This window comes from Pelophylax lessonae, assembly GCF_965119305.1.
Source record: "Pelophylax lessonae genome assembly, chromosome: 12".
In the NCBI taxonomy this organism is placed as follows: domain Eukaryota; kingdom Metazoa; phylum Chordata; class Amphibia; order Anura; family Ranidae; genus Pelophylax; species Pelophylax lessonae.
In genome coordinates this window covers 12,350,474-12,359,340 of record NC_138779.1, presented here as the reverse complement: position 1 = coordinate 12,359,340, position 8,867 = coordinate 12,350,474, and the positions used below count along the sequence as shown (strand labels likewise).

Sequence of the window (8,867 nt, the reverse complement as noted above, 5' to 3'; positions counted from 1 at the left end):
GTCATTCAAATTGTTTCTTTGCATTTATATTCCGTTATTTCAGGTGCTATGGTCAGGAAAAGGAGGCTCCTAAGGCATAGATAAATCCAAAACCCAACATTTTATATATTGTAGCTTAGATGTAGTGGTTGCATTTTGCAGATCTTTGTTGGCTGTGGAGTACAGAGGGTGAGGGGATCTTTGGGTAAGGAAAGGTTTGTGCTTGGCGGTGAGGGGGGGGGGGGGTACAGTGATTTTGTGGTTGTCTTTTTTTGCCTGTGTGTTACAGTTATATAGCCCTGACCCCTACATTCTGTGAGCTATTTACTCCTGACCCCTGTGCTCTGTGAGTTATATACTCCTGACCCCTGAACTCTTTGTGCTATCGATCCCCTGATCTCTTCACTCTGTGCTTGACATACTCCTGACCCCTGCAATCTGTGTGGTATACACTCCTGACTAGGAAGGAGATTCAGGTTTGGGTATATCATGGGTGTTAGGTGCCCACTCCTGGTTCACGGACCTGCCCAACTAATGCGTCATTTTTTTCTCATAGTGAACAACTAAACATAATGCACTTCATGGCCTTCAAACTTAGCTCAGATGGTTCAGAAGGGTCATTAAGGGGGCTTTTAAATAAGTCGACCGCTTCAATATAACAATTTGGATCCCAGGCAGTCATTTTGATAATGTGCTTTAGCTGTAATAGCAAAAGTTTAGGAAGTGCTGCTGCTAAAGTGCATTGGGGCAGATTTCTCTAGGCCTTGTAGGCACTGGTCTCTTTAAGTCAGTGCCATCTTAAGAGCCGTATAGGTCCCCGGGAAATGCAGTGCACTGGGGCCTCGCCTACACAATCACCCACGAGAATAAAAATGCAAATTATCGATAAGGCAATATTTATTGGTACCTCCAACAAAATCAGTGTTTAACTACCTCCCACCCGGGCCATTGTAGATATACGGCCGGGCGGGAGTCTCGTCCTTCTGAATGGACGTTCCGGAACGTCCTTCAGAAGGAGTGAGATCGCGCCGCCGCGGGCACGCGCAGCGGCGCGATCTCGATGTGCCTGTGTCCCTCGGACACAGAGCAACATCATTCGGCAGGAGGGCCCTGTGATTGGCCTTCCTGATCACATGACGGCTGTGTCCAATCACAGCCGTCATGTAACGTAAACACAGCCGTTATAACGGCTTTGATCTCTTCTCCTCACTGACAGATCCTGTCAGTGAGGAGAAGAGAAGGGGATCGGTGCTGCTGCTGGGGTGATCAGTGAGTATTTCTAATTACTCCCTTATCACAGGGGGGGTCTGTGCTGGTAATCAGATGATTGATTACCAGTGCAGCCTTGGGGGGGGAGGGGTGCCACTAAGCCACCAGGGATGCCCACCCATGACCACCAGGGATGCCCACCATGGCCACCAGGGATGGCAAGCAGGGCTCAGAGAGCCCCCCAGTGCCATCCCTATCAGTGTTGCCCACCAATGCCTTCTATCAGGGCTGCCCACCCGTGCCGTTATTGCCATCTATCAGTGCCGCCCACCAGTGCCCATTACTGCCCACCAGTGCCGCCTATCAGTGCCCATCAGTGCCCCCCATCAGTGCCGATCAGTGCCCCCCATCAGTGCCGATCAGTGCCGATCATTGCCGCCCAACAGTGCCACCTATCAGTGCCCATCAGTGCCCATCAGTGCCGCCAATCAGTGCCCATCAGTGCCGCCAATCAGTGCCCATCAGCGCTGCCTATCAGTGCCCACCAATGCTGCATATCAGTGCTATCTATCAGTGCCACATATCAGTGCCCATCAGTGCTGCATATCAGTGCTACCTATCAGTGCCCATCAGTGCTGCATATCAGTGCCACCCCATCAGTGCCACCCCATCAGTGTCTCCTCATCAGTGCCTGTCAGTGCGGCATCATCAGTGCTCATCAGTGCAGGAAAAAACATATCTATTTACAAAATTTTATAACCTAAACAAAAAAACTTTTTTTTTTTTTTCAAACTTTTCAGTCTTTTTTTATTTGTGCACCAAAAAAGAAAAAACCTGACGGTGATCAAATACCACCAAAAGAAAGCTCTATTTGTGGGGAAAAAATGACACAAATTTGGTTTAGGTACAATGTTGCATGACCGCGCAATTGTCATTCAAATTGCAACAGTGCTAAAAGCTGAAAATTGGTCTGGGAAGGAAGGGGGTTTAAGTGCCCAGTATTGAGGTAGTTAAACATTAACACAACGAGAGAGACAGAGAGAGAGAGAGAAGCACACAGAGGATGTACATGGCAGGTATAGGATTGCAGAGACAGCGTATGTACATGACAGGTAAAGGATGGCACACAGAGGATGCACATGACAGGTATAGGATGGCACACAGAGGAGGCACATGACAGGTATAGGATGGCATACAGTGGATGTACATAACAGATATAGGATGGCACAGTGAGCTGACTTACAGGACAGGTACAGGAGGGCACATGGCACAGAATGTACATGTGAGGTATAGGATGGCACACAAGAGGATGTACATGACAGGTATAGGATGGCACACAGAGGATGCACAGGACAGATATAGGATAGCACACAGAGGATGTACATGGCAGGTATGGGATGGCATAGACAGAGTATATACATGGCAGGTATGAGATGACACAGAGGATGTACATGGCAGGCATGGGATGGCATAGACAGAGTATGTACATGGCAGGTATGGGATGGCACAGAGGATGTACAGGACAGATATAGGATGGCACACAGAGGATGGCACACATAGGATGTACAGGACAGATATAGGATGGCACACAGGAGGGCACAAATAGAATGTACATGGCATTTAGAGGATGGCACAGACAGAGGATGTACATGGCAGGTATAGGATGGCACACAGAGGATGTACATGGCAGGTATAGGATGGCACGGCCACAGACAGAGGACATACATGGCAAGTATAGGATGGCACACAGAGGATGTGCATGGCAGTTAAAGGATGGCACAGACAGAGGATGTATATGGCAGGTATAGGATGGCACAGACAGAGGATGTACATGGCAAGTATAGGATGGCACACAAAGGATGGCACACAGAGGATGTACATGGCAGGTAAAGGATGGCACAGACAGAGGATGTACATGGCAGGCATAGGATGGCACATAGAGGATGTACATGGCAGGTAAAGGATGGCACAGACAGAGGATGTACATGGCAGGTATAGGATGGCACAGACAGAGGATGTACATGGCAACTATAGGATGGCACACAGAGGATGGCACACAGAGGATGTACATGGCAGGTAAAGGATGGCACAGACAAAGGATGTACATGGCAAGTATAGGATGGCACACAGAGGATGTACATGGCAGGTAAAGGATGACACAGACAGAGGATGTACATGGCAGGTATAGGATGGCACAGGCAGAGGATGTACATGGCAAGTATAGGATGGCACACAGAGGATGGCACACAGAGGATATACATGGCAAGTATAGGATGGCACATACAGAGGATGTACATGGCAAGTATAGGATGGCAAAGACAGAGGATGTACATGGCAAGTATAGGCTAGCACACAGAGGATGTACATGGCAAGTATAGGATGGCACACAGAGGAAGTACATGGCAGATATAGGATGACACACAGAGGATGTACATGGCAGATATAGGATGACACACAGAGGATGTACATGGCAGATATAGGATGGCACACAGAGGATGTACATGGCAGATATAGGATGGCACACAGAGGATCTAAATGACAGGTATAGGATGGCACAGAGACAGAGGATGTACATGGCAAGTATAGGATGGCACACAGAGGATGTACATGGCAAGTATAGGATGGCACATACAGAGGATGTACATGGCAAGTATAGGATGGCAAAGACAGAGGATGTACATGGCAAGTATAGGCTAGCACACAGAGGATGTACATGGCAAGTATAGGATGGCACACAGAGCATGTACATGGCAGATATAGGATGACACACAGAGGATGTACATGGCAGATATAGGATGGCACACAGAGGATGTACATGACAGGTATAGGATGGCACAGAGACAGAGGATGTACATGACACACAGAGGATGGCACACAGAGGATGTACATGGCACACAGAGGATGGCACACAGAGGATGTACATGGCACACAGAGGATGGCACACAGAGGGTGGCACACAGAGGATGGCACACAGAGGATGTACATGGCACACAGAGGATGGCACACAGAGGATGTACGTGGCACACGGAGGATGGCACACAGAGGATATACATGGCACACAGAGGATGGTGCACAGAGGATGTACATGGCACACAGAGGATGTACATGGTACACGGAGGATAGCACCCAGAGGATGTACATGGCACACAGAGGATGGCACACCGAGGATTTACATGGCACACAGAGGATGGCACACAGAGGATGTACATGGCACACAGAGGATGGCACACAGAGGATGTACATGGCACACAGAGGATGGCACACAAAGGGTGGCACACATAGGGTGGCACACAGAGGATGTACATGGCACGCAGAGGATGTACATGGCACACAGAGGATGGCACACGGAAGATGTAAATGTCACACAGAGGATGGCACACAGAGGGTGGCACACAGAGGGTGGCACACAGAGGGTGGCACACAGAGGATGTACATGTCACACAGAGGGTGGCATACAGAGGATGTACATGGCACACATAGGATGGCACACAGAGGATGGCACACACACAGAGGATGGCACACACACAGAGGATGGAACACAGAGGATGGCACACACACAGAGGATGGCACACACACAGAGGATGGCACACACACAGAGGATGGCACACACACAGAGGATGGCACACAGAGGATGTATATGGCAGGAAAAGGATGGCACAGACAGTCAATGGAGAGAGAGAGAGAAAAAAAAACAAGCAGCCTGCAGCAGTCTGATTAGTTTACCTTCCACCGGCCGCACAGCACATGAAGGGAGGAGGTGGGTGGAGCCATTCTTCTAGGCGTGGAGGAGGACGAGCCAACGAGGAGGATCCTCCTCCGCTGTGCATGATGGGTACTCCTCAGAACTTTACTGGTTGTTGGATGCCAGTCGGCTGGCCTTCCTAGCAACCAGTGCAGCGGAGACTCAGAGCCACACCAAAACAACCGGCGCCCGCTCCTGGTGGACAACGGGGGGGGGGGGGGGTGTCCTAGACCACCAGGTAAACTAATCTGGCCGGGGGGGGGGACAGGTCGGTATGTAAATTGTCACCCTGTGTTTGGGGGTCCCCTTGGCAAGTGGGGCTCCCGGGCAACTGCCGGGCGCGCCCATTCGAAAAGAGGGCCCTGCTTTAAGTCAGGGTTTCTCAACCAGGGTTCCTCCAGAGGCTGCTAGGGGTTCCTTGAGCAATGAGCAATTTCTTATTCTCAAATACAGTGTCTTGAACAAGTATTCACACCCCTTGAAATTTTCCACATTTTCTCATATTACACCCAAAAACATAAATGTATTTTATTGGGATTTTATGTGATAGACCGATGCAAAGTAGCACATAATTGTGAAGTGGAAGGAAAATGATAAATGGCCTTCAACATTTTTTACAAATAAATCTGTGACCCCCTCCGGAGTCAATACTTTGTTGAACCGCCTTTCCCTGCAATTACAGCTGCAAGTCTTTTTGGGGATGTCTCTACCAGCTTTGCACATCTAGAGAGGACATTTTTGCCCATTCTTCTTTTTGCAAAATATCTCAAGCTCTGTCAGATACCATAGTTACGGGTAGTTACATAGTAGTTGAGGTTGAATAAAGACAATAGTCCATCCAGTTCAACCTGTGTAGGTGTGTGTGGCTGTAATCATCTCACATAGCCCTGAATGTTCTGATCCTTGAGATGTACTTCTAAGAGTCTTTTGAAAGCCACCATACTTCCCGCAGAAACCACCTCTTGTGGTAGAGAATTCCACAATCTTGTAGCCCTCACAGTAAAGAACCCCCCACGTTGCCTGAGGTTAAAACGCTTCTCCTCTAATCGCATTGTATGCCCTCGAGTCCTCGTGCAATCCCTTTCGATTGAACAGCTTTTTTTCTAAGCTGAGATCCCCATTGAGATATTTGTAAATTGCTATCATGTCCCCCCTCAGGCGTCTCTTCTCCAGGGAGAATAAATCAAGCGATTGCAGATGCTCTTCATAATCAAGGTCCTCCAATCCCCTAATCAGTTTAGTTGCCCTTCTCTGGACTCTCTCCAGCTCCAACACATGCCTCCTGAGGACTGGTGACCAGAACTGGACAGAATACTCCAGATGCGGTCGGACCAGTGTTTTGTAAAGTGGAAGGATTATAGTCTTATCTCTGGAATACATCCCTTTCTTTATGCATGCTAATATTCTGCTGGCTTTGGCAGCTGCCGCCTGACATTGCATGCTGTTGCCTAATCTATCATCAACCAAGACTCCCAGATCTTTCTCCATTTTTGATTCCCCCAAGGGTTCCCCTTCTAACGTGTATTGTGCTTTTATGTTTTTAGTCCCCAAGTGCAAAACCTTACACTTCTCAACATTAAACCTCATTTGCCATGTCGTTGCCCACTCCGTTATTTTGTCCAGGTCATTCTGTAGGATATCTGCTTCATGCTGTGAAGTTATTGCCCTGGCCAATTTTGTGTCATCTGCAAAAACTGATATAGAACTACTGATCCCGTCCTCAATGCTGTTTATGAATAAATTGAACAAGGTTGGTCCCAGGACTGAGCCTTGGGGGACCCCACTTACCACCCCAGACCAGTCTGAGTATGCGCTGTTTATTACCACCCTTTGGACACACCCCTTTAGCCAGTTCCGTATCCAAGAGCAAACCCTGCGGTCGATACCTGCAGACCTTATCTTATAAATTAAGCGCTTATGGGGAACTGTATCAAACGCCTTAGCGAAATCCAAGTACACCACATCCACTGGTCTGCCCCTATCTAGCTCACAGCTCACCTCCTCGTAGAATGCTAATAGATTGGTTTGACAAGATCGCCCATTTGTAAACCCGTGCTGATTACTGCTGATGATGTTGTCTTTAGCAAACTCTACGATATAGTCCCTAATCATCCCCTCCAGAAGTTTGCATACTACTGATGTCAAACTGACAGGCCTATAATTTCCCGGGATATGCCTCTGGCCCTTTTTGAATATTGGAATCACGTTGGCTTTCCTCCAATCCCCTGGTACATCTCCTGTCCTAATACTGTCAGCAAAGATCAGGAACAGTGGTCTGGATATAACCATACTGAGTTCCTTGAGTACTCTCGGATGTACGCCATCCGGGCCTGGTGATTTGTTTGTGTTAATTTTATCCAGCCTTTCCCTGATTACACCCTCTGTAAGCCATAGTGGCAAGTCCTGTGTATCACTGCTAACCATACAGTCATGGTCAGTGTACCCCATACAGTCATGGTCAGTGTACCCCATACAGTCATGGTCAGTGTACCCCTCCTTTTCCTGTGTAAAGACTGACGAGAAAAAAGCATTCAGCACGGTTGCTTTTTCAGTGTCCTCTGTAACCATCCTCCCATCATCGTTAATTATGTGTGCAATATGCTCTGCCCTAGCTTTTTTGCTGTTGATATATTTAAAGAATTTCTTTGGGTTTTTTTACTATCCTCCGCTATTTGTCTCTCAAAGTTGATTTTAGCCATCTTGATTTCTTGTTTACTTTTCTTATTTGCCTCCTTGTATTGTATGAAAGCCAATACTGTGCCCTCTGCTTTATATTTCTTGAAGGCCAATTTTTTTCCCCTAATAAGTTTTTTAATGCTACGGTTTAGCCAGCCAGGTTTGGCTTTGTCTCTTCTAAATTTATTTCCCATAGGAATGCACTGCAAGATGCATTTGCTTAATGTGGTCCTAAAGCATTCCCATTTTTCCTCTGTGGTCAGTGATCCCAGGGTTTGGTCCCAGTTTACCCTTTCCATCAATGAGTACAATTTTGGAAAGTCTGCCCTTCTGAAGTTTAGGGTTCTTATGTTCCCCACTTGCCTTGTTATATTGTTATTTATACTAAATGCGATCATCTTGTGATCGCTAGAGCCCAGGTTGTCCTGGACTCCTACCTCCGAGATTAGGTCTGGGTCATTAGTGATCAATAGATCCAGGACTGCGTTTTCTCTAGTAGGAGAATCCACCAACTGTGACATGTAATTATCCTGTAAGGTTTCCGTGAATAGACGGGCCTTCTGTGAGTGTGCAGTCCCCTCTTCCCAGTCAATGTCGGGATAATTGAAGTCCCCCAATACGATGACTGATCCCAATTTTGCCACTTTACCCATTAGTGCTAAAAATTCCAGCTCTACCTCCTCCCCTTGGTTAGGTGGCCTATAGCAAACCCCCACAACTACTTTTCCCTTTTCTCCTTCCCTATGGAGTTCAACCCACACAGATTCTAACTCCATACTCATCCCTTCCGTAATGTCACTCCTCTCTATCACCTTTATATTGTTCTTGACATAGAGACATACCCCTCCCCCTCTTTTTCCTACCCTGCCCTTCCGGTACACCGAATACCCTTGGATATTGGCCAGACAGTCATGTGAGGGGTCGAACCAAGTCTCTGTTATTCCCACAAGGTCTATGTCATCCTCATGTACTAACATTTCCAACTCATCCATTTTATTAGCTAGGCTCCTGGCATTAGCATATACCCCTCTTAGTTTTACGGAAGTTAAACGTGATTGGCGGTTATGTTTATTCCTGTTTGGTCTGAGGTTTTCCCGCACAGACCTACCAATTGACGTTATGTCTTCAGTCCTTTGCTCCCTCATGACTGACTCTACTTCTAAGCCCTCCCCACCGTCTCCTAGTTTAAAAGCCCCTCCAACTTGGTGGCCATCTTTCTCCCGAAAAGAGCTGTACCATCCCCATTAAGGTGCAGCCCATC

General features: G+C 47.6%; 1 long non-coding RNA gene across 1 annotated transcript in view; it reads right to left on the bottom strand.

Moving 5' to 3' along the window:
- The window catches only part of LOC309567853, a 1,051,047-nt gene that overhangs the window by 582,346 nt on the left and 459,834 nt on the right, over positions 1 to 8,867 (bottom strand). The gene's annotated exons all lie outside the window — the stretch shown is intronic.